This window comes from Microcebus murinus, chromosome 6 (genome assembly GCF_040939455.1).
Source record: "Microcebus murinus isolate Inina chromosome 6, M.murinus_Inina_mat1.0, whole genome shotgun sequence".
NCBI lineage: Eukaryota > Metazoa > Chordata > Mammalia > Primates > Cheirogaleidae > Microcebus > Microcebus murinus.
Window position 1 is genome coordinate 898,341 of NC_134109.1, and position 23,478 is coordinate 921,818.

The 23,478-nt window shown below is 43.3% G+C and overlaps 1 gene segment (V, D, J or C); it reads left to right on the top strand.

The window, feature by feature from the left end:
* Nucleotides 1-23,478, top strand: part of LOC105861104 (immunoglobulin heavy constant mu-like) — a 701,862-nt gene that overhangs the window by 136,224 nt on the left and 542,160 nt on the right.

Here is a 23,478-nt window from a genome sequence, read left to right on the forward strand (position 1 = left end):
AAAAATTCACTAAAGAAATAGACACAATGAAGAAAAGTTTACCGAACTCCTGGAAATGAAGAATCAATTCAGGGAACTACAAAATACATTGGAAAGTCTCAAGAACAGGGTAGATCAAACAGAAGAAAGAATCTCAGAGATTGAAGATAACACACTCCAACTAAATAAAACCATCATAGAGATAGAGAACAGAAACAAGAGAAAAGAACAAAGCCTACAAGAGATGTGGGATTATGGGAAGAAACCTAATATGAGGGTCATAGGGTTACCAGAAGGGGAAGAAGACAACACTCAATGGATTGACAAGTTATTTGAAGATATAATAGAGGAAAATTTCCAAGGCCTTGCTAAAAATCTTGATATACAAAGTCAAGAAGGTCAGAGGACTCTTGGGAGATTCAATGCAAACAGGAAGATGTCACGACATGCAGTCATCAGACTGACCAAAATATCAACTACAGAGGCCCTTCTAAGAGCTTTAGATGAAAGAAGAAAGTAACATACAAGGGAAAGTCAATTCGAATAACACCAGACTTCTCTAATGAGACTTTACAAGCAAGGAGAGACTGGGGCCCCATTCTCACTCTTCTGAAACAAAACAATGCCCAGTCTAGAATCTTATTCCCTGCAAAACTAAGCTTCATATATGAAGGAGAAATAAAGACATTCTCAGACAAGCAAAGTCTCAAGAATTCACCAAGACACGACGAGCACTACAAGAAGTACTCAAAACAGTGTTACACACTGAACACCATAATAAAAATTCACGAATATAAAAACAACCAAAACCCAAAGAATAAAGGTCAGATAATACATTGGCTCAAGAGAGAAAACAAAGCAACAACATACAACCCAACAAAATGAACAATAATCTACCTAACCTATCAGTTCTCTCAATAAATGTGAATGGCTTAAACTCTCCACTCATGAGACATAGGCTGGCAGAGTGGATAAGAAAATATAGGCCATGTATATGCTGTCTTCAGGAAACACATCTAACCTGCAAGGATGCATATAGACTAAAAGTAATAGGGTGGAGATCAGTATTCCAGGCAAGTGGAAGCCAAAAGTAGGCTGGCATGGCAGTTCTAATTTCAGATGATTTAGTTTTTAAACCACCAAAAGTAGTGAAAGACAAAGATGTTATTATATAATGGTGAAGGGCATACTTCAACAAGGAGAGATAACAATTTTAAATATATATGCATCCAACTTAGATGCACCCAGATTCATAAAGCAAACCTTACTGGATCTAAGCAAATGGATTAATAGCAACTCCATAATCACTGGAGATTTCAACACCACACTGACGGCACAAGACAGATCCTCCAAACAGAAAATTAATAAACAAATAATGGACTTACACAAAACTCTGAAACAATTGGGTCTGACTGACATTTACAGGACATTCTACCCCAAATCCACTGAATATACGTTCTTCTCATCAAACATGGGACATTCTCTATGATTGACTATATCCTAGGACACAACGTAAACCTCAGAAAATTTTAAAAAATAGAATTCATACAATGTACATTCTCGGATCACAGTGGAATAAAAGTAGAAAATAACCCTAACAGAAACTCACATTTCTACACAAAAACGTGGAAATCAAACAACCTCCTACTAAATGATTACATCATACATGAAGAAATCAAAATGGAAATAAAGAAATTCTATGAACAAAGTGACAATTGACAGAAAAGTTATCAAATCCTCTGGTACACAGCTAAAGCAGTTCTGAGAGAAAAGTTTATCTCCATAAATGCATATAACTAAAAGACAAAAAGATCACAAATAGACAATCTAACGAAATGATTCAAAGAGCTGAAAAATGATCAGTCCAAACCCAAACCCAACAGAGGAAGTGAAATCAACAAGATCAAATCAGAACTAAATGAAATTGAAAACAGGGAAGCTATTCAGGAGATTAATAAAACAAAAAGTTGGTTCTTCGAATAAATAAGCAAAATTGAAACATCACTGGCTAAGCTAACAAAATGAAGAAAAGAGAAATCTCTAATAAGCTCCATAAGGAACAAAAAGAGATATTACACCTGATCCCAAAGAGATACAAGATATAATATATGAATACTACAAAAATCTTTATTCACACAAACTGGAAAATGTGTAGGATATGGACAAATTTCTAGAAACACACAGACTCCCTAGGCTCAATCAGGAAGAAATAGATTCCCTGAACAGACCAATCTCAACAGCTGCAATAGAAACATCAATTAAAAATCTCCCTAAAACAAAAGTCCTGGTCCAGATGGTTTGACACCCGAATTTTACCACACTTACAAAGAAGAACTAGTACCTATCTTGCAGAAACTATTCCACAACATCGAGAAGAACGGAAACCTCCCGGACACCTTTTATGAAGTGAATATAACTCTGATACCAAAACCAGGAAAGGATGCAACAAAAAAAGAAAACTACAGACCAATAGCCCTAATGAATATAGATGCAAAAATTTTCAGCAAACTCTTAGCTAACCGAATCCATACGCTTATCAAAAAAATAATCCATCACGACCAAGTGGGCATCATCCCAGGGATGCAGGCATGGTTCAACATATGTAAATCTATAAATGCAATTCACCACATAAACAGAAGCAAAAACAAAGACCACATGATTCTTTCAATAGATGCAGAAAAAGCTTTTGACAAAATTCAACACCCTTTCATGACGCAAACACTTAAGTAAATAGGCATAGAAGGGACATACATAAAACTGATACAAGCCATATATGACAGACCCATAGCCAACATCATACTGAATACGGAAAAATTGAAAGCATTCCTACTTAGAACTGGAACCAGACAAAGGTGCTCACTATCTCCACTTCTATTCAACATAGTGCTGGAAGTCCTGGATACAGCAATCAGAAAGGAAAGTAGAATTAAAGGATCCAAATAGGGGCTAAAGAGATCAAAATTTCACTCTTTGCTGATGATATGATATTATATTTAGAAAACTGCAAATATTCAACCAAGAAACTACTGGAACTGATCAATTAATTTAGTAAAATCTCAGGATACAAAATCAATACACAGAAATCATAGGTATTCCTATACGTCAACAACAACCTAATTGAGAAGCAAATCAAAGACTCAATTCCCTTCAGAATACTAACAAAGAAATTGAAGTACCTAGGAATATACTTAACCAAGGAGGTAAAAGACCTCTACAGGGAGAACTATGAAACACTTAAGAAGGAAATAGCAGAGGATGTAAACAGATGGAAATCCATACCATGCTCCTGGATTGGCAGACTCGACATCATTAAAATGTCTATACTACCCAAACTGATTTACAGATTCAATGCTATACCTATTAAAATCCCATCAGCATTCTTCACAGATATAGAAAAAATAATTTTACGCTTCGTATGGAAACAAAGAAGACCCCAAATATCAAAAGCAATGCTAGACAACAAAAACAAAATGGGAGGCACTAATATGCCAGATATCAAACTATACTACAAAGCTGTAGTAATTAAATCAATCTGGTATTGGCACAAAAATATGAATATTGACCAGTGGAACAGATGTGAGAATCCTGATATAAAACCATGCTCATATAGGCATATCATCTTTGACAAAGCAGACAAAAACATACGCTGGGGAAAAGAATCCCTTTTCAATAAATGGTGCTGGGAAAACTGGATAGCCACCTGTACAAGGCTAAAACAGGACCCACAACTTTCACCTCTCACAAAAATCAACTCACGCTGGACAACACACTTAAACCTAAGGTTTGAAACTATTAGAATTCTAGAGTTTAAGGTTGGAAACACTCTCCTAGACATCGGCCTAGGCAAAGAGTTTATGAGGAAGTCCCCAAAGGCAATCACAGCAGCAACAAAAATAAATAAATGGGACATGATCAAACTAAAAAGCTTCTGCACAGCCAAAGAAATAGTCATGAAAGTTAACAGACAACCTACAGAATGGGAGAAAATTTTTGCATCCTATGCATCTGATAAGGGACTGATAACTAGAATATACTTAGAACTCATGAAAATCAGCAAGAATAAATTAAATAACCCTATTAAAAAGTGGGCAAAGGACTTGAATAGAAACTTTTCTAAAAAAGACAGAAGAATGGCCAACAAACATATAAAAAAATGCTCAACATCTCTAATCATCAGGGAAATGCAAATCAAAACTACAATGAGATATCACTTAACTCCAGTGAGAATGGCCTTTATCAAAAAGTCCCCAAAACATAAATACTGGCTTGGATGCGGAGAGAGAGGAACACTCCTACACTGCTGGTGGGACTGCAAACTAGTTCAACCTCTGTGGAAAGAAATATGTAGATACCTTAAAGCGATACAAGTGGATCTACTATGTTATCCACCAATCCCATTACTGGGCATCTACCCAAAAGATCCAATGACACTCTACAAAAAAGACACCTGTACTCGAATGTTGATAGCAGCACAATTCATAATTGCAAGACTGTGGAAACAGCCCTAGTGCCCATCTATCCAAAAATGGATTAATAAAATGTGGTGTATGTATACCATGGAGTACTATTCAGATCTAAGAAAGAATGGTGATTTAGCACATCTTATATTTTCCTGGTTAGAGCTGGAAACCATACTACTAAGTGAAGTATCCCAAGAATGGAAAAAGAAGCACCACATATACTCTCCAGCAAACTGGTATTAACTGAGCAGTACCTAAGTGGACACATAGGTACTACAGTAATGGGGTAATGGGCAGGTGGGACGGGGAGGCGGGCGGGTATATACATACATAATGAGTGGGATGTGCACCATCTGGGTGATGTTCACGCTGGAGACTCAGAATTCTGGGGGAAGGCGAGAAAGGGCATTTTTTTGAAATCTTAAAATTTGTACCACCATAATATGCAGAAATAAAAATAATAAATTTTGAAAAAGATACAAATTATATCACAAATTTTCTCAGACCAGAGAGGAATAATATTAGGAATGATGTCTAATAGAAACACTCACATCTAAACAAAGTTAAGGAAACTAAACAACATACCGGTGAAGGATAATTGGGTTAAAGAGGAAATCAATATGGACATGAGAAGATTGTTTAAACTAAATGATAAAGGAGACACAAGTTATTAAAATCTGTGGGACACAGTTAAAGCAGTTCTGAGAGGAAAATTTATAGGCATGAATGTATACATCCAAAATACAGAAAGATCACAAATCAACAATCTAATTAATCACCTCAAACCACTCAAAAAGGATGAGAAAACCAACCCAGAACCCAGCATAAGAAGAGAAATAATCAAGATCAGAGCAGACTAAATGAAATCCATAAAAGATTGCTGAAAGATTAATGATATTAAAGATTAATGAAATTAAAAACTAATTATTTGAAATGATAAACACAATTGACATGTCTCTTGCTAAATTAAGCAGAATCAGAAAAAAAAGGACTCTAATAAACTCAGGAACTTAAAATATGAAATTACAACTGACATGGAAATACAAAATATCATCTTGAATACTATAAAAATCTCTAAGCACATAAACTTGAAAGTGTAAAGAAAATGCACAAATTCTTAAAAAACACACATCCTCCCTAAGCTCAATCAGGAAGTAATAGAACTCCACCACAGGCCAATATAAAGTATTGATATTATATCAGCAATAAAAAATGTTCCCCTCCCAAAAGAGAACAAGTGTGTTTCTCACCTGAATTTTACCATACTTACAAAAAAGAACTGGTATCTATCCTGCAGAAAGTATTCAACAACACTGAGAAGATAGGCATAATCTCCAACACATTTTATGAAACCAACATCACACTGAAACCAAAGATAGGAAAAGACTCAACCAAAAAAAGATAGCTACAGATCAATAACCCTTATGAATATGGATGCAAATATTCTCAATAGAATTCTAGCAAACTGAACTGAAGTGCTTATCAAAAATAATCCATTATGACCAACCAGTATTCATCCCAGAGATCAAAGGATGGTTGAACATACACAAATCTATGAAGACAACTCATGACATAAATAGAACTGAAAAAAAATACATGATCCTCTCAATACACACAGAAAATCTTTGACAAAATTAAGACACTTTTATGATAGTATGCTTCACAAAATAGGCATAAATGGAACTTACCTCAAAATTATAAAAGCCATGAGATACAAACCCACAACCGACATCAAACTGAATGGGCAAAAATTGAAAGAATTCTCACTTAGAACAGGCTTCTAAGACAGGGTTGCCCTCTATCACCATCTTTATTTAACATACTGCTGGAAATCCTAGCCAGAGCAATCACACAAGAGAAGGAAATCAAGGGCATCCAAATGTGCACAGAAGAGGTGAAAGTCTCACTTTTTTCAGATGATATCTTAACGTTTAGAAAATCCCACAAATTCTGCCAAGAGACTGGAATTGATCAACAAATTCAGGAAAATCACAAGTTACAAAATCAATGTACACAAATCAATGGCATTGACATACACCAACAAAAGTCAAACAGAGAACCAACTCAAAGGCCAATCACAATAGCAAAAGTAAATTAAAATACCTAGGAATACATTTAAATAAGAATGTGAAGGACCTGTACAGGGAGAATTAGGAAACACTAAGACCAAAAATAGGAGAAGACACAAACAGATGGAACATGATACCAAGTTCATGTATTGGCATAATCAATATCATTAAATTCTATACTACACAAAGTGATCTTCACATTCAATACAATTCCTATTAAAATATCAACCTTATTTTTCACAGACCTAGAAAAAATAATTCTATACTTTGTATGTAACCAGAGAAAATGCCCTATAGCTGTAGCAAAATTAAGCAAAAAGAACAAATTGGGAGGCATTATTCACCAGAATTAAAGCTATACTACAAGGCTATTGTAACCACAACATCATGGTACTAGAACAAGAATAGAGACATAGACAAATGGAACAGAACTGAGAACCCAACATAAAGCCAATCTAATATAAATATCTAATTTTTGACAAAGCAGGCAAAAATATACACTGGGGAAATGAATCCCCAGTCAATAAATGGTGGTGAGAAAATTGAATAGCCACATGGAGAAGACTGAAACAGGATCTGTACCTCTCACCTCTCACAAAAATCAAATCACAATGGACAGCAGACTTAAACCTAAGGCATGAAACCATAACAATTCTAGAATAAAATGTTGATAAAACTCTTACAGACATCAGCCTAGGCAACAAATTTAGAATCATGACCCAGAAAGCAGTCACAGTATCAACAAAAACAAATAAATGGGACCTAATTAAATTATAACGTTTCTGCACACCGAAGGAAACTATCACTAGAATGAATAGACAACTCACCCAATGGGAGAAAATATTTGCATGCTATACCTCTGACAAAGGGCTAATAATTATAATCCATATAATAATAGAATCAAACAGCACATTAAAAAGTGGGAAAAGGACATGAACAGAAAATTTTCAAAAGAAGATACATTAATGGCCAAGAAACATATGAAAAAATGCTCAACATCACTAATCATCAGGAAAATGCAAGTCAAAATTATAATAATATATCACTTAACTCCATTGAGAATGGATTTTATCAAAATGTCCCCAAACAACAAATGTTGGCATGGATGCAGAGAGATAGGAACACTCATACACTTGAGACATCTGTGGTTCTTTTCATCTTTTGGAAGTTCTCAGATGTGGGTGTCTCATGGATGCAGACATAAAGATGTGAGGGTGCTGCAAGAAAGCACATGGTTCACTAAGGTCTCTGCATCTCCAGGGTGTTGTCCCAGGTACAGTTGCAGGAATCATGCACTGGACTGGTGATTCCCTCACAGATTTTCCCTACCCTGTTGGTCTCTGGTTTTTGGTGGAGCTGGATTCAGCAGGCCCCAGGGAAGGGCTGTGATGGATGGGGCATGTCAGTAGTACAGGTGACAGGACCTCTTATCCATCCTTCAAGAGTGAGTCACTGTCTCTGGAAACACATCCAAGACCCAGATCTCCCTGCAGCTGAGCTTTCTGCCTATGAAGGACATGGCCAGGTATTACTGTATGAGAGACACAGTGAGTGTACATCAGTGTGAGCCCAGACCCAGGCCTCCCTTCAGTGGTCCACAGGACCATGGGGGTGGTCACACACACTAGAGAGACTCAGGATCTCCAGGGAGTCCAAAGGACTATCCAGACAAGGCTCATGCCCCCACAGGATATTCAGAGTGGTAACAGAGGAGTTTCCTCACAGGCACAGAATTTTCCTTTTTCAAAAGAGAAATAAAAAATGAGAATTCAACAAGCACTGCAGATGTTTGTATGAACATCATATTCTATGGGAACATTTGCCTATCTCAATAAGGCAGAGACACACATTTTTTTTTATTTTGGCATATTATGGGGGTACAGATTTTAAGGTTTCAATAAATGCCCATTTCCCCCCCTCCCCCCAAAAGTCTGAGTCTCCATCATGACCATCCCCCAGATGGTGCACATCTCACTCATTATGTATGTATATACCCGCCCCCTCCCCCCTCCCCCCTGCCCAGTACCCTATTACTGTAGTACCTATGTGTCCACTTAGGAGAGACACACATTTGAAGAGGGCATTTCTAGAGTTCTATTGATCTTAATATTGAGAAAACAGAGAGGTGACACACATATCCAAGAATAAGTCTCCCTCATCAGGGCAGAGACAAGGCCTGGTCTGTGTGTGTGATAGGGAAGCCTTGGGTCAGAGACTGTGGCTGGATCAAGTTCATCCAAAATCCACAAGTAAATGTGAAGAATGGTGGACATTCACTGAAATGATGTAAATATTGAACAAATTTTTATGTTATAGACTTTGAAACAAGAAACAAATTAATCCAAACCACAATTTCCTAAGCCAGGTGACGGAAGATGTGAGTTACTCCAGAACACAACGTGCTTGTTATGCTGCATGAGATGAAAAGGGAAGGAAGTTCATTGACACCTGCGCCCTGAGTCTGGTGCAGATGGACTCTCTGGAGGAAAGTCATTTGCAGAGTATTAACAGGATAAGAGAACTCTGCCTCTTCCAGGACGCTCCTTTCCTCCTGTATCTCCCATGAGAGGAAATAATCAATAAGGTCAGAGAGTAAGGGGAATAGTCCAGGTCACTATTCCCAGGGAGGGGCGTAGAGCACAGGTTCAAATGACCTCTATTACTGGGGGCTCCTGGTGAAGGTCAAAGCCCAGGGGCAGAGGATGACTGAGTCATTAAGGTGTAGTCATAACAATATCTACCCTTCCCTTCCCAACACTTCCTCATCCCACCAGCATGATGAGAGTGGTTGGAAGCTCCGTGTGTGATGACAGAGTCTATCTGAGCAGGAAAACTTAGGGAAACCCAGTCACACAGGGGGATAAAACCAACGTCACTAGATGAACCTGGACCCTCTGACAGCTACATGCTCAGCACACACACACACCCATCCTCCTCAGAGTCACTTCTTTCTCAGCCTTTGTGGTATTTGCAAAGTTTATCTTCTCCTCATGGTAATATTCAACATATCCTTGTGAATCACTTGGATTCATCCAGGATCAGAATCAGGGGGACTCCAGTCTCTCCTGCAGTGACCTGGGCTTGGGCAATTGCAGGGTGACTAAGAAGTGCCTCTGTCCCTGTGTTAGATGCAGGGCCTGTGGGCCACTGGGCAGGAGGTCAGGAAGGGGAGATCACCAGTACGCTGGGCACACGAGGATGGACAATGCTACCTTCCTTGCTGGTGAGAAGGGCCCCCTGTGGAAGCCTGGCCTCCCTCACAGGGCAGGAACCACACTCAACAGGCTGCTGCCCCACCCAGGAGCTGACCCAGCTGAGCGGGACCTGATCTGGCTGACAACTCCTCCTTTTGATTATCAGGACCTAACTTCCCTCAATTGTGGGTTCTCAGGGGACCCCCAGTCCCTGGCTCACAACCCTGCTAGTCTGCACAGTTTCCTGGACAGCAGTTAACTGAGGGTGCTAAGTGTCCCTACACTTTCATGTCCTCTGTCGCTGGCACAAGTGAGTTCCTGGGCACAGCCTGTGTTTGGGGCCAGACACAGCCCACTCCTCTAGGCAGGAGACACTGGGAAGTCACATCGCATAGGGCCCTGTTATGCGATGGGGGATCCAGGACCTTGGTGAAATTGTCTGAGTCCTCCTCAGGCCACGTGCAGCCCCTGGTCAGCCCAGGGGAGACACATGGGCCCATGGGCAGCATCACCTGAAGCCTGGCAGACGTGTCTCCTCAACTGTGCTTTTGAAGTGCACCTCTTATGTTCCCGAGACTCGAGACTCGAGAAGTGAAAACACTAGTCAGTCACCCCATGGAGTCTACCCGCCCAGGAGGGGGAGTAACAAGATCCCACAATAGGTGCTAAATGGAAGAAGGGGTGGATGGGGCCCCTCCCAGACCATGGTTCTCTGGGACTCTGACCCACCCAGCTCTCCCTCCCAGGTACCCTGTTCCAATATAAGCTCCTACTTCTGATCCTGAAGAGACACCTTGTCCAGGTCTCACTCCAGGCTGTGTCTCTGAGAGGGGGACCTCCTGTGCTGCAGGGCCAGTGAGGTCCTCCCCACAGTCCAAACACCTCGGCGATGGCTCCACTGACTGCACATGGCCTGGCCAGTTGAGAACTGCAGTGCCAAACCTGAACCCTAGTCAAGTTTGGGGCATCTGCAGGGTCCCCCTTGCTGGGAGAACAGGCAAACCCACAGCGTGGGCAGGTCCCTTTCTCCAGTTGTGAGGTTTTTGCTGTTGTCTGTCTGACAAGGGCACATACTCAGGCCCAGGGTCAGTGTTTGGGCTCGACCCATGTGCCACATGCAGGGAAGAAGGGAAGTGTCCCTCCCACAGCTGTGAACCCTGGCCACAGTGTGTGTGTGTGTGTGTGTGTGTGTGAGAGAGAGTGTGTGTGTGTGTGTGTGTGTTGTGTATGTGTGTGTGTGTGTGTGTGTGTGTGTGTGTGTGTGTGTGTGAGTGTGCTACAGGATTAGCAGTGTGGTGGGTTCTGGGCCATCACCATTAGCTGTGTGTTAACATGTTCTCTGATGTAACATTTAACCAGGGGAACTTAAATGAGATACGAGGCTCCTCCAAAGCCCCTGAGGGTTTTGGACCCCTGTGGGTGTGACCGTACTAGGGCATGTGGAGCTCCTGGGAAGGGGCTCCCTGATGGTTTCAAAGAATTCTTGCTGGGGGCCTCCCTGCAGAGTTCCCTGGGTTTAGAAAGGCCAGCTCATGGTTTATAGTCAAAAGCACATGCTGTCAGTGAAGGAGTATGCGATCTAGGGCACAACCAGGTCACACTGGGCTGGGGACACAGGAAGGAAGATGTTCTGAGAGCCCAGAGGGAACCTCCCCTGCAGGTAGGGCTGGGCTTCAGGGGGTGCTCAGGAGCACCTAACACAGACTGCCGCCCAGCAGCAGGTACACAGAAGGGTGGGAGGGGGTTGCTCTTGGGGACTGGGTATTCCTTTTTGAAAAAATCTAAAATAATAATTTAATATGTGTATTGATATTTGTATGAATATCCTACTCAGCTGTGAGTGTTTATGTAACACAATAGTTTAATGAAAGCCACATTTACAAAGGGTCTGTAGCCCTCACACATGTGTTAAGAGTAAGCAGCTGGAGGCAAAGGAAGCTTTTCATAAATAAATGGGTAGAAAATTTCAGGAAGTGCACTTATCTAAACGACACGACCTTTGGATACAAAATGGCACAGATGGTCCTAGGGCTCTCCATGCATATCACATGTGGGTTCACAGTGAAGTACATGTGCTTGGGGCTTGTTCTTCAGTGGCAGGACTTCTGTGCACATAGTGTTCAAGGAGGTTGCAGGAACGCCTGTCCCCAGCATCTCACTGTTGCGTGGCCCACGTATCACCTCATTTCTCTTTCTTATGCTGGGGCAGGTCTAGGGCTATGAAATGCCCTGCCTCATGAATATGCAAATGACCTGAGGTCTGCTGAGGTAAATACAGCTATGCCTGTGCCCTGAGAGCATCACCCCAAGCCACGTCCCTCCTCTGGAGAAGGCCCTGAGAGCTCAGCTCCTCACCATGGACTGGACCTGGAGGATCCTCTTCCTGGTGGCAGCAGCTACAGGTGAGGGTCTCTCCAGTCCCAGGGTGAGGAGGGGACTGGAGCCAGCCAAGGTGGGAGGGTTCACTCCATCCTGTCTTTTGCACAGGTGCCCACTCCGAGGTCCAGCTGGTGCAGTCTGGGGCTGAGGTGAAGCCACCTGGAGCCTCTGTGAAGGTGTCCTGCAAGGCTTCTGGATACACCTTCACCAACTATGCTATGCATTGGGTGAGACAGGCCCCTGGACAAGGGCTGGAGTGGATGGGATGGATCTACACAAACACAGGAGGAACAAGCTATGCCCAGAAGTTCCAGGGCCGAGTCACCATGACCAGGGACACGTCCACGAGCACAGCCTACATGGAGCTGAGCAGTCTGAGACCCGAGGACACGGCTGTGTATTACTGTGCGAGAGACACAGTGCTACAACCCACATCCTGAGGGGGTCAGAAACCCTGAGGGAGATGCAGCTGTGCTGGGCTGAGGCAGCGACAGGGAGACGGAGGACTGAGGCTCTCTTTGATTTAGGATTATGAAAACAGAGGGGAAATGGAGTTGATTATCTGTAAAATATCTTCAGTTAAGTTTTGATGAACCAGATCATTGTGTTTCTTCCACTCCTTTAGGAAGTTCCCATAAAAGAAAGTCCCTGTGAAGTTGAATTTTATCTGCTAAATAGGTTGCATTAAGGAATACCTGCAGAGTTGTTAAAGCATTTCTTCTGGGTGTGTCTGTGAGGGTGATTCCAGAGGAGACAGTCAGTGGAATCAGTGGGGTCATCCATGCTACTTGTGGTGGGGGGGGGCAGGGTGTAATCAGCTGGGGGCTCAGGCAGCAGGAAAAGCAGCAGGAGGCGCAGTCCCTCCCTCTCTCCCTCTTCTGGAGCTGGGACATCCTTCTCCTCCTGCACCTGCACATCAGCGACCAGGTTCTTTGGCCTTATGTTTCACACTGAGAGTCATCCACTGGTCTCAGGCTGGCAGAGTGGAACTGAGCCATGCTAGCAGATCCCATGGGCTCTGTCTTCCCTTTAATGTATCTGTCTGTCTGTCCATAGCTATCTCACTTCTTACCTATTTCTCTATGCATGTATGTATGTATCTATCTATCTGTCTATATGTCCATATATCTTTCTATCTATGTATCTGTCTACCCATCTATCTATCTACATATCTACCCATCTATCTACATACCTACCCATCTATCTACCCATCTATCTGTCTACCTACCTATCTATGTATCTATCTACCTATGTATCTGTGTATCTATCTATGTACCTATCTATCTACCTACCCATCTGTCTGTCTATCTATCTATCTATCTATATCTATCTTTCCATTTGTCTATCTGAATCACTCTGTTTCCTATTAGTATAGCCTCTGTGGAAAATGCTGACTAATGTATTCCCATTTCTTAATTTTCCCCTGACAAGCCTAACACAAGACCAGATTCTCTGAGCCCTTTCTTACACTCTCTTACAGAGAAAAGTCACATTTCTGCATATTGTGTGGTCTCCAAAGTAACAAAAGTAGTAAAATCAACATGTTTTCTCACGGAATTCATTTTATTTGCATGGCATTGGAAACAGAAACCTGTCAAATACTGTTTAGAAGTAAAAATACACAATGAATACGGACATGAGCCATGATGACTGATCTGAAATCTCAGTATCACTATGGTGCGCACTATCTTCTACTGACCTGCAGAATCAACACCAGTCCCAACTAATCCCAACTAATCCCAAAAAGATGATTTGCATTCGTGGACAAATATGCTCATTCTAAAATATCCTCTATCATCTACCTGTCATCTGTCTATTGCATTCAAATGACTTAGAAGTGCCAAAATTACTTTGTAATAAAAATACATGTGGAAATGCTACATTATCCATTCTCGGCAATTATTAAGAACTAATGTTTCAGTATACTATGTTGACACAAATGATCAGTTGTCTCTCTGCACACTAACAATGAAAACAATCCAAAAATAAAATCAAAAACAATTTCATTCAAATAAATTAATAATGATAATAATAAAAATAATACTTGTAGGAATACATTTTACAAATTAGTGCAAGTCTGTGCACTGAAAATTATAAGCTAATGCTAAAATAAACCAAAGATAAAATAAACTGAAATGCATCCTATATTTATAGATTAACAGAGTTAATATTGTAAAGATGGCATTATTCTGCATACTCTCCAATTCCTGCCTTCAAATTCAATTACAATCCCAGCTTCCTTTTATGCACAAATGGAAATGTTGATTATAAAATTCAGATGAAAATGAAAAGTTCAGACTAGACAAAAGAGACTTGGAAAAAAAGCAACATTGGATTTCTGTAGGCAGTTGGAGGGATTTCAGAGCTGACCAAATACACAAATCAGGTGTGGCGAGGCAGGACAAAATGACCCATTTGAGCTGCACTGAAGGGTTTGCATGTGAGTGCCGATCTCCAGAGCCTGAGACCCTCCAAAGGTCACCCCTGGAGGAGAGGAGGGTCAGAGGACTCTGGCAGGTGAAGGGGCTGCAAGAGGGAGCTTACACATCTGGGTGCAGGTGCTCAGTTTCCGGGGCAGGAGTCTTAGTCAGAGAAGCCTGAAGGGCAGCAGCAGGTGGGGTCTTTTTAGCCCCAGGGTTTACCTTATCTGTAGCTAGCACAGCTCAGCTGTGGTTTTGCACATGCAGAGGGTGCAGGCTTCTAATGGTTAAAAATCATCTTATTAGGGTTACACATCTGGAGGTGTAAATGTCTGAATATTGTGGTTAATGGCTTCTGAGCTACTGTACCAGACCTCTAATGTAAGAGTGCAGCAACATTGGATAGACAGCCCACCCTCATTATTCATGTATTTCATGTTATAAAATCCTCAAAATTAATAAAAATAAATATCCTCAAATCAGAACATGTGGTGTTTTCAGTTTTCTCAGGGCATGCATAGTTTAGAACAGAACTTGAACCCACCAGGGCCCCTTCCTCATGAGATTTAACTGAATGCTATCTTCTGTTTCAGGTGAATCATGCAAAGAAGTGTACTTTTATGGGCAATTTACTGCTTCTTTCAAAAAGAAATTCAGTGCGCTCTGTTGGTGAATGATATGGTGACATTGGCCGCAAGAATACTACTCAGTTGCTGTCCAGTGTTCCCAAGTGCAAGGATGCCCTGATGTGCCTTACAGAGAAACTGGATGTGTTAGATGAGCTTGTTTCAGGCAGGATTTACAGTAATATTAGCATAAGCTCGGGGTTAAAGAATCCACAATATGATATAAGCAGGAAAAGGAAGAGGGAAGTTGCAGATCTGTACAGGAGAACACTCTGGAAAGTTCCAAAACTACATCAGTCACATATGAGAAGCTACGGACTAGATCACAGACACACTGTCCTTTGGACTTTTGAGACTGTGATGGATAACAGTGCAATCAACAGCACTGGTGACTCTGAGGACCAAGAACTGGAGAAAAATGTCACCGCAGCCTGCCTGAGCTTCAGCTGCAGGTAGGTGTTGTGCCCGTCCCCGTTTGCATGGGACAGACACGTCACAAGGAAAAGCACACACCAGGGGGTGGAGGGAAGGAGCAGTGGCCCCGTGTGAGGAGGCCCCACAAAGCTGGAAGACCCCTGGTCCCGTCTAGTGTGTCATCCTGGGACAAGTGACGAACCCCAAATCTCAGACAAGATGATCGGCCTGAGAAATTCGTGACACACCCCAGGAGGGCAATTAGCCCCAGGATGTGACAAACAATATCCGCAGCAGCCCCACTTCCTACCCATGGAGATGAGGACTCAGTATCAGCACAGGCAGAAAGGGACCAGAGACACTGACCCACGAGCCCCGCGAGTCACTAACAGCAGAAGAATCTCTTCGAGATTCACTGGTGACAATTATCCCAATTCTACCAATGCATACTGTGCACTGTTACTTTACACTAAAAGAATAAAACTATACTTATACCTTTCAATGACACTGGTAAGAGTTGAAGGAACAATTACACTGTAAGTTCTTACAATAATATCACCATTAATAATGAAAACAAAACCTGTGGTTTAGTCACTTGTCAGGCTTTCTCATTATGTGTTACTTATTAGAAGCATTTTGCAAGTTTTATTGCAAAATATTTGTCTTGAGCTACACATTCTGATAGCATAATTTTTCATATTTATTGCTTGAGAAAAATGTGGGAGAAAAGATAAACATGCAGGATTTGTGTCACAAAACAGTCAAGTGACGGAGCTGAGGCAACCAGCGCACAGCCCTGTGGATTACACCACTCCAGCCAGTGCCAGGATTGACCCTCTGTCTGCACCACTTGTCCCACTGTGGTCTTGCCATGCCCTGCAACCCACTTTGCACAGTGTGCTGTTAGCACCATGGGGACATGGGCAAGGGTGCCTATGTCACAGGGAGGCTACAGCACAGGGGTCCTCAGACTACGGCCCACATGCAGCCTGCCGGGGACATTTTTCCAGCCTGCCGGGTGTTTTTGCCACCACTGCCTGTCCTGCTTAACAGTCAACTCATCCCAGGCCCACAGTGCGCATGTGTGGAATGTGTGCCGCACTCTCCAGTGGTCCTCCAATGGTCTGAGGGACAGTGAACTGGCCACCTAATTAAAAAGTTTGAGGACCCCTGGTATAGCAGGTGCACAAGTTTCCACAGGTGAGCTGGAGGACAGGGGTGCCCCACATCCGCACCTGCTGGATTGAAGGAAACAAGGAAACACGCTGGGTCTCCCTCATGTCTCACTGAGGGCTGCACGGGGACTCCTGGCAGAGGAGAAGCCCAGGGCAGGAAGAGGCCCCAGCCTCTGTCTCCTCCCTGTAAGAGAGAAGTTGGCGAGGCATGACACTCTCCTGCCCACTGGGGTGGATTATTGGAATATGCTCCCATCCCAGCCTGGGTTACCACTATCTCTGTGCTGTAGGAACAGGACCAGAACAACCTTCCCTGTGAAGAAAGTCCCTGCAGCCCACATTCCCTACCCCCGCCTGACAGCCCCGTGCCTCAGGCCCAATCCAAGCAGTCGAATTGGAGAAGTGGATCATGTGCAAGAGACGTATGAAGACTGGCTGTCAGGAGAAACCTTCAATGGGTGAGGGCAGGTCAGGAGAAGGAAGGGGCCAGGCATGGGCATCACCTCTGCAACTCCCACAGAGGAGTCCCATCTGGCTCCACAGAGAACAGTGGATGGTGCACACACCTCAGACATTCCACCCCTGGAGCGGGAGCTGGGGGCCTCACACTGCTGCTGTCACCTATTGAGACTTCCTTCCCTGGGTGGGTCAGGAACCCCAGTTCCCCTGGACCCCAAGACAGGCGAGTAAGCTCCTGTAGCCTGGGTGCAGCTCTCCAGGGAGAGTCCCGGTGCTCTGACTGCAGGACACAGCACACCCCCAGGAAGGGTCTCCAGGGAAGCTGGGCAGGGAGCTCAGGATCCCTCTTTTGCTCTGTCATGGTGCCCCATGAAAAGGATTAGGTTGTGACATTGGGTTGCCCTTCATTTTGTTCCAGAAGAACCCTCCAGGGCACAGATGGAGACTTTGAGACATTAGTCAAGACCTTCCCACTGTGGTTGGGTTTGGTGATGCCTCTCTGTGCTCTTAGCAAAGCACTGCCTGCTGGGCAATCCCTCCCTGCCCCTTATGGAGGGTGTCCCAGGGAAGTGAACATCTAAATAACACACTTGTGAAAGTCCCTGATGTCAAAATGCAGGCTGTAAATGCACTAACTAGAAAATTGCATAGAGGGGCCACAGCAGAGTCTAGAGGGAAATTGCCACGTGGGACATGAAGGAAAGAAATGAGGCTGGGATGCCATTGTCACATGTGTGTCCAAAAGACCATTATTTCTGTGTATATGTTACCTGTGATGAAGGATTTCCCCCAAAGTGGGGATGTGAGCAGAATTGAGGAGTTCAAGTCCAGAAATAGCACCCAGGGAACAAGTGGGAGATGGACACAGATTGGAAATTATCAAAAATGGGATGTGAAAGGATCACCACTTAAGAAGACATTGAAACAGGACTGTCTCTGTTAAGTACTGAGAACAGGTAAGTACTGAGAAGTACTGCCAAGTACTGAGACCAGGTTCCCAGAGCAAACATGGGATGTCACTTTGTCCAGTGTCAGCAGGTTCTGAAGCAGGTGTCTGTGGGACCACAGGATAGACAGGAGACTGAGCAGGGCTGGGACTCAGGAAAGACAGCAATGTAGCAACGTCAGAAGCTTCCAGGTTGACAAGAGCCACACACAGGAGAAGGTCCAGGGAGACAAAGGGAGAGCTGTGCTGGGCTGAGCGTAGAGGAGAAGTCCTGGCACCTCAGAGCGCGGAGGAAAGTGGGGCTGGGGGCTGGGAAGGGCTGGCAGGAGGAGGGACTTGAGCAAAGGCAGGTCTGTGCTCGGAATACTCGGCCCTCCTTTGCCATGTTTAAAATGAGCATCGTAGACTCATTCGAACTCCAATGTTGTCCTCCCGGAGTTAAGAGCAGAAATGTCCCCCAGGGTCTGGGAAACACAGGGGAAGCCAGATCTCAGTCCTTCCCCATTTATAAGACAGGGCTCCCCACAGGCAAGTCTCATTCAGATGAGAAGGTAAATTCATACAGGGCTGGGGAAGCTCACAGCTCCCTCCTCACGCAGGGCTGAGGTCTCTGGGGAGGGCAGAGCTGTGTTCTAAGGCAAAGTGGGATGGTGTCTCAGCTGTCACTCTCGGGTCCGGGGGATGGTTGTGACAACACACGATGGCAGGGCTGGGTCCTCTTTGTCCCCAGGTGTCCTGTCCCTGGCAGCTGCAGGAGTGGACCCGGGGCTGGGGACGTTGCGCAGACCCTCTCCTCACCTGTCCTGTGTGTGGATTCTCCACCAACACCAGTGGCTTCTGTGGGACTGGGTCCCCCGGCCCATGGGGAAGGGTCTGTCATGGATGAGGTGCTCCATGAAGATGGAACTTATGCCACAGCCCATCCCTAAAGAGTCATCTTTGACTCCAGAAGCAGGTCCTGGAGCCAGATGTCCCTGCAGCTGAGCTCCCTGGGCACTGAGGACATGGTCCTGTGTGTCTGAGCTAGACACAGAGAGGGGACACCAGGGGGAGCCCAGACACGGACCTGCAGGGGTACACGGGGCCTCCAGGGGGTGCTCAAGGCCCACCAGGGGCTCATCCCCAGCTCAGGAGCAGGTGTGGAGGGAAGCTGAGGTTTTCTTCCAGATCCTGGAGTTTCCTGTCTCTGCCTGTCATTCTTCTTCCTCAGGACTCTTACAGTTTTTCCTTGTAATGACCTGTCATCATCTGAAAGGGGATAACTTAGAGCCCAATTTCAGTACAAATTGGTGACTTTTTTTTTCCAGTCATCTGCTAGCCATAAACTTTCAGTACAGTCTTTGCAATAAGAAATCGTAGACCCTCAATCCACACACTTGCATCATTGAAGGGTTTTGTGTTTGCTATGCTGTGTTGGTCTTTCAGGAGCAAACACTTCTCTGGAGACACAGCTCTGTATGTGCTGGGGGTTTGTTTAGCCCCTGCCTTTTACCTGCTTTGTGTGGGGAAGAACCATCATTTCAGTGTGCCCTCCCCTCTGCATGGCTCCTGCTAGTCCACCCGCAGAGGGTTCCTCCTCCTCGCTGTTCTGTCAAAGCTCCTGGTCTCCTGGACATCCACACAGCGAGGCAGCAGGGCCCTTTGTCTCTCCCTCATTCCTGGTGAATTAGCTCCTTCTCATTCTCACTGAAGCCAGACGTGTTCCTGCAGCTGATCATGCTGCCCACAACATCCTGGTCAATGTGGCAGCACCCCACCTCTGGCTCTTGTCTCAGGAGTGGAGGACTAAGGCATGCCCCATCCTCCTGCTACGCCTGGTGTGGCAAAATGAGCACCGTCTGCTCTCCCTGGCGGTGCACATCAGGGGCTGGTCAGGAGGGGGCTCATCTCTGTGCACCTGCACCCTCTGGATAGACTTGGGTATATCCTGTCAGCTGGGTGCAGGGGTCATGCAGGGTGGGGAATGGAGCAAGGGCGCAGCCTCAGCGCCTCCTGCAGCCTGTGCTGTGAGATCTATTGGTAAGCCCCAGTGTCCAGAATGAACATTACTGTCATAAATAGGAAATAAAACAACACAGAGCTTAGAACTCAATGCCATTGGACTTGACAATCCTATGTTTGCCAAGGATGGTTTTTACATTCAGATTTAACCACATTGGTCTGTGAATATATTTATTTATTTATTGAGGTTTGAATAGATGGACATAGACACAGGAAAAAAATGAATTTTATACACTATCTCATGCTATCAATAGAAATAATTTTAATTCAGTTAAATAACAATAATAAGATGGAGAAAATGGGCTCATTGTGTGTGGGGACATGTGTTAGGTTTTGTAATATGCACATGTGTGTATCAGTAGTGTGTGTGTATTTTATCCTGCTTGAAGTTTCTCTTACATCCTTCTATCTGTGATATTTACATCTTTCATGAAGTTCAAAACATTTGTGACCATTATCGCTTCAATATTTACTTTCCATGTCTGGTCTTTTATATATTTATATGACACTATTTGATACTGATGTTTTTCTTCATTGTTATTTTCCTTTGCATTTTGCTGTGTGGTTCCTGGTTCCTACTTTGAAGTCCATGATTTCTTTTGAAAGGAGACAATTCAGCTGGTTTGTTTGTCAAAGGGCCTGTTTGTACTGAATTCCTTTTAAATATTTTAAGCATTTATATTTGACTCTTCCTTAAAAATCCCCATGTCTCTACCTAAGTTAATTATATTGATTTGTGATATTATTATGTTTCCCTTTCTGTTTTAACACAGTACTCATAATCACTTTATGTTTCCTAATTATTAGTTCTAATATATGTATCTATGATGTTCATTCTGATATGTTTTTCATTATGACTTTTTTGATATCCATTTATTGCAGCCCATAATTTTGTATGTTATCCAGAGATGCTTAGATTTGTGCTTGGCATTGACTTATTCTTTCATATTATGTATTTTTCTCACTGTATATGTCCACACCTTACATTTATAGGCCTATACTGTGGAAGTTTGTGTGGCTCTAGTCAGACCTGCATGTGGAATTTATTGTTGAAGTGGCTCCCAGTGTTGAAGGTTTTCTCTGCTGTGAGCACAAAAGGGTTTAGACACCTGCACTGATACATGGTGTGTGCTTCCTGCCTGGCTTTCTGTTTACACCCCATATTCTGAGACAATCGATTTGTGCTTGCCCAGGTTAGTCTCGATTTTGCATTTACCTGACAGTGGTTGATGTAGTGGAAGAGGTGGACCTGAGGCAGCTTTTTCTGACTTCTTCCTTGAGCCGGGTTCGTAGGCAGGCATTTTCCTCGGTCTGCACTGTGCCCTTGCGTGCTGTCATGTCCCTCCATAAGAGGTGATGCTGCCCTCGTACTCTTCTCAGCGTCTTTCTTTTCCCGGTTCTCCCACAGCTCAGGCAGTTCTCCATCAGCTTCTACAGCTTCCAGATTTCCTGCCTGTCCCTGAAGATCAAGCCCTTGTGCCCGTGATGGAGATGAGTTGTGTTTCTGAGCGTAACTTCGCTGGTGACCTCTCTTCCACTCCCATTTCCTGTGAGGTTCCTCAGTGGGTTAGGACACTGATTTCTGCCTCTTGTCCCTGAAGGGTAATTGAATAGATCTGTAGGAGACAGGAGAGGTGGGTCTCAATGCATTTTAGAAACGTGTTCTCCCTCTCTCTCAGACAGAACCATCTGTGAGGGTGCCACCTTATCATGTGTCCCCAATCCTGGAGGAAGAAACTTCAGAGGGAATAGAATAGGAATTCTCCAATTATGTGACCACTGGGAAATTCAAACTGTTATCCCTATATCAAATCCAGCTTCAAGCAATCCAATGTCTATGTCCAGTATAGTCTTGTCCTAGCCACCTGGTGGACTGTGCCTATGAGCTACTGCTCTGGTCCTGTTTCTCCCTGCAAGTACTGCTCTCTGCAGATTTCAGGCTTGCCGTTGGTAACATAACTTCTGCTAGTTGAAATATTAAATAAAATTTGCTAATCTACAGCTTCTGCAGTCATGCTTTATAGATGGTGATGATGATGCTATTGTTGTGGTTGTTGTGAGAAGAGCTTTTTCTCAGCTGCCTCCTTCTCCCAGAGGAAGAGAAGCTTTGTCCTTAATAGCAAGAAATTGGAAACAATCAAAATATTAACCAGTAGCTTAATAAATATGAATTTTAAATGATTCATTAGAACACTACCCATATTTAACAAGAATTAATGTGCCACACACATTACAACGTGGTTGCATCCACAAGTATGTACAGGTAGTAGCTAAGACAAAAAATCTCCTTCTTGGCCGGGCGCTGTGGCTCACGCCTGTAATCCTAGCTCTTGGGAGGCCGAGGCGGGCGGATTGCTCAAGGTCAGGAGTTCAAAACCAGCCTGAGCAAGAGCGAGACCCCGTCTCTACTATAAATAGAAAGAAATTAATTGGCCAACTGATATATATATAAAAAATTAGCCGGGCATGGTGGCGCATGCCTGTAGTCCCAGCTACCCGGGAGGCTGAGGCAGAAGGATCACTCGAGCCCAGGAGTTTGAGGTTGCTGTGAGCTAGGCTGACGCCACGGCACTCACTCTAGCCTGGGCAACAAAGCGAGACTCTGTCTCAAAAAAAAAAAAAAAAAAAAAAAATCTCCTTCTACATGATTCCACTTTTCTAAATTCTATAAAGTGAAAACTAATGTAAAGTAACAGAAACTATATTAGCAGTCGCCTGGGTAACTGGAGGGAGAGGGAAAGAGAAAGAAAGAAGAAGGAATTTTAAAAGTACAAGTCAGAATATTGTGGGGAATTTATTTCCTTGATATCTTGAAGACGGTGGTGGTGCTGTCAGCACCTTTCACTTGCACACTTCAGCTATATTAAGTCCACTGTTTATCAACTATGCCTCACTAAAATTAATATGAACAGTTAAATTGGTTAGTTGGTAGGAACGACTTGAGGAACAAATAGATAAAAATAAGTGAAAGTTGAGGTACTTGGAAATGCATCTGCATAGACATTATGTTTCAAATTTTGTATATATTATATAAGGAAGGCAATATATATATATATATGTGTATATATATATATATATATATATATATATATATATATAATAAAAGGAAGGCAAAAAATTTGCTTTATGTTCTTATCAAGAATGAAAATTCTAGGAACCACCGTAGGCATGTCCACTCTGGTGTGAAGTGGATTCCAAGGATGGGTTCATAGGCCAGAGACTCAGATCAATTCTGCCAGGATATGTGTTCCTGTACATATCACAAAACCTCTGTATGGTTTTTGGGCAATTTCACATGTGTAAAATGCATGGAAACTTGATACCTACAACACATGGTTTATGTGTGTTTGTAAATT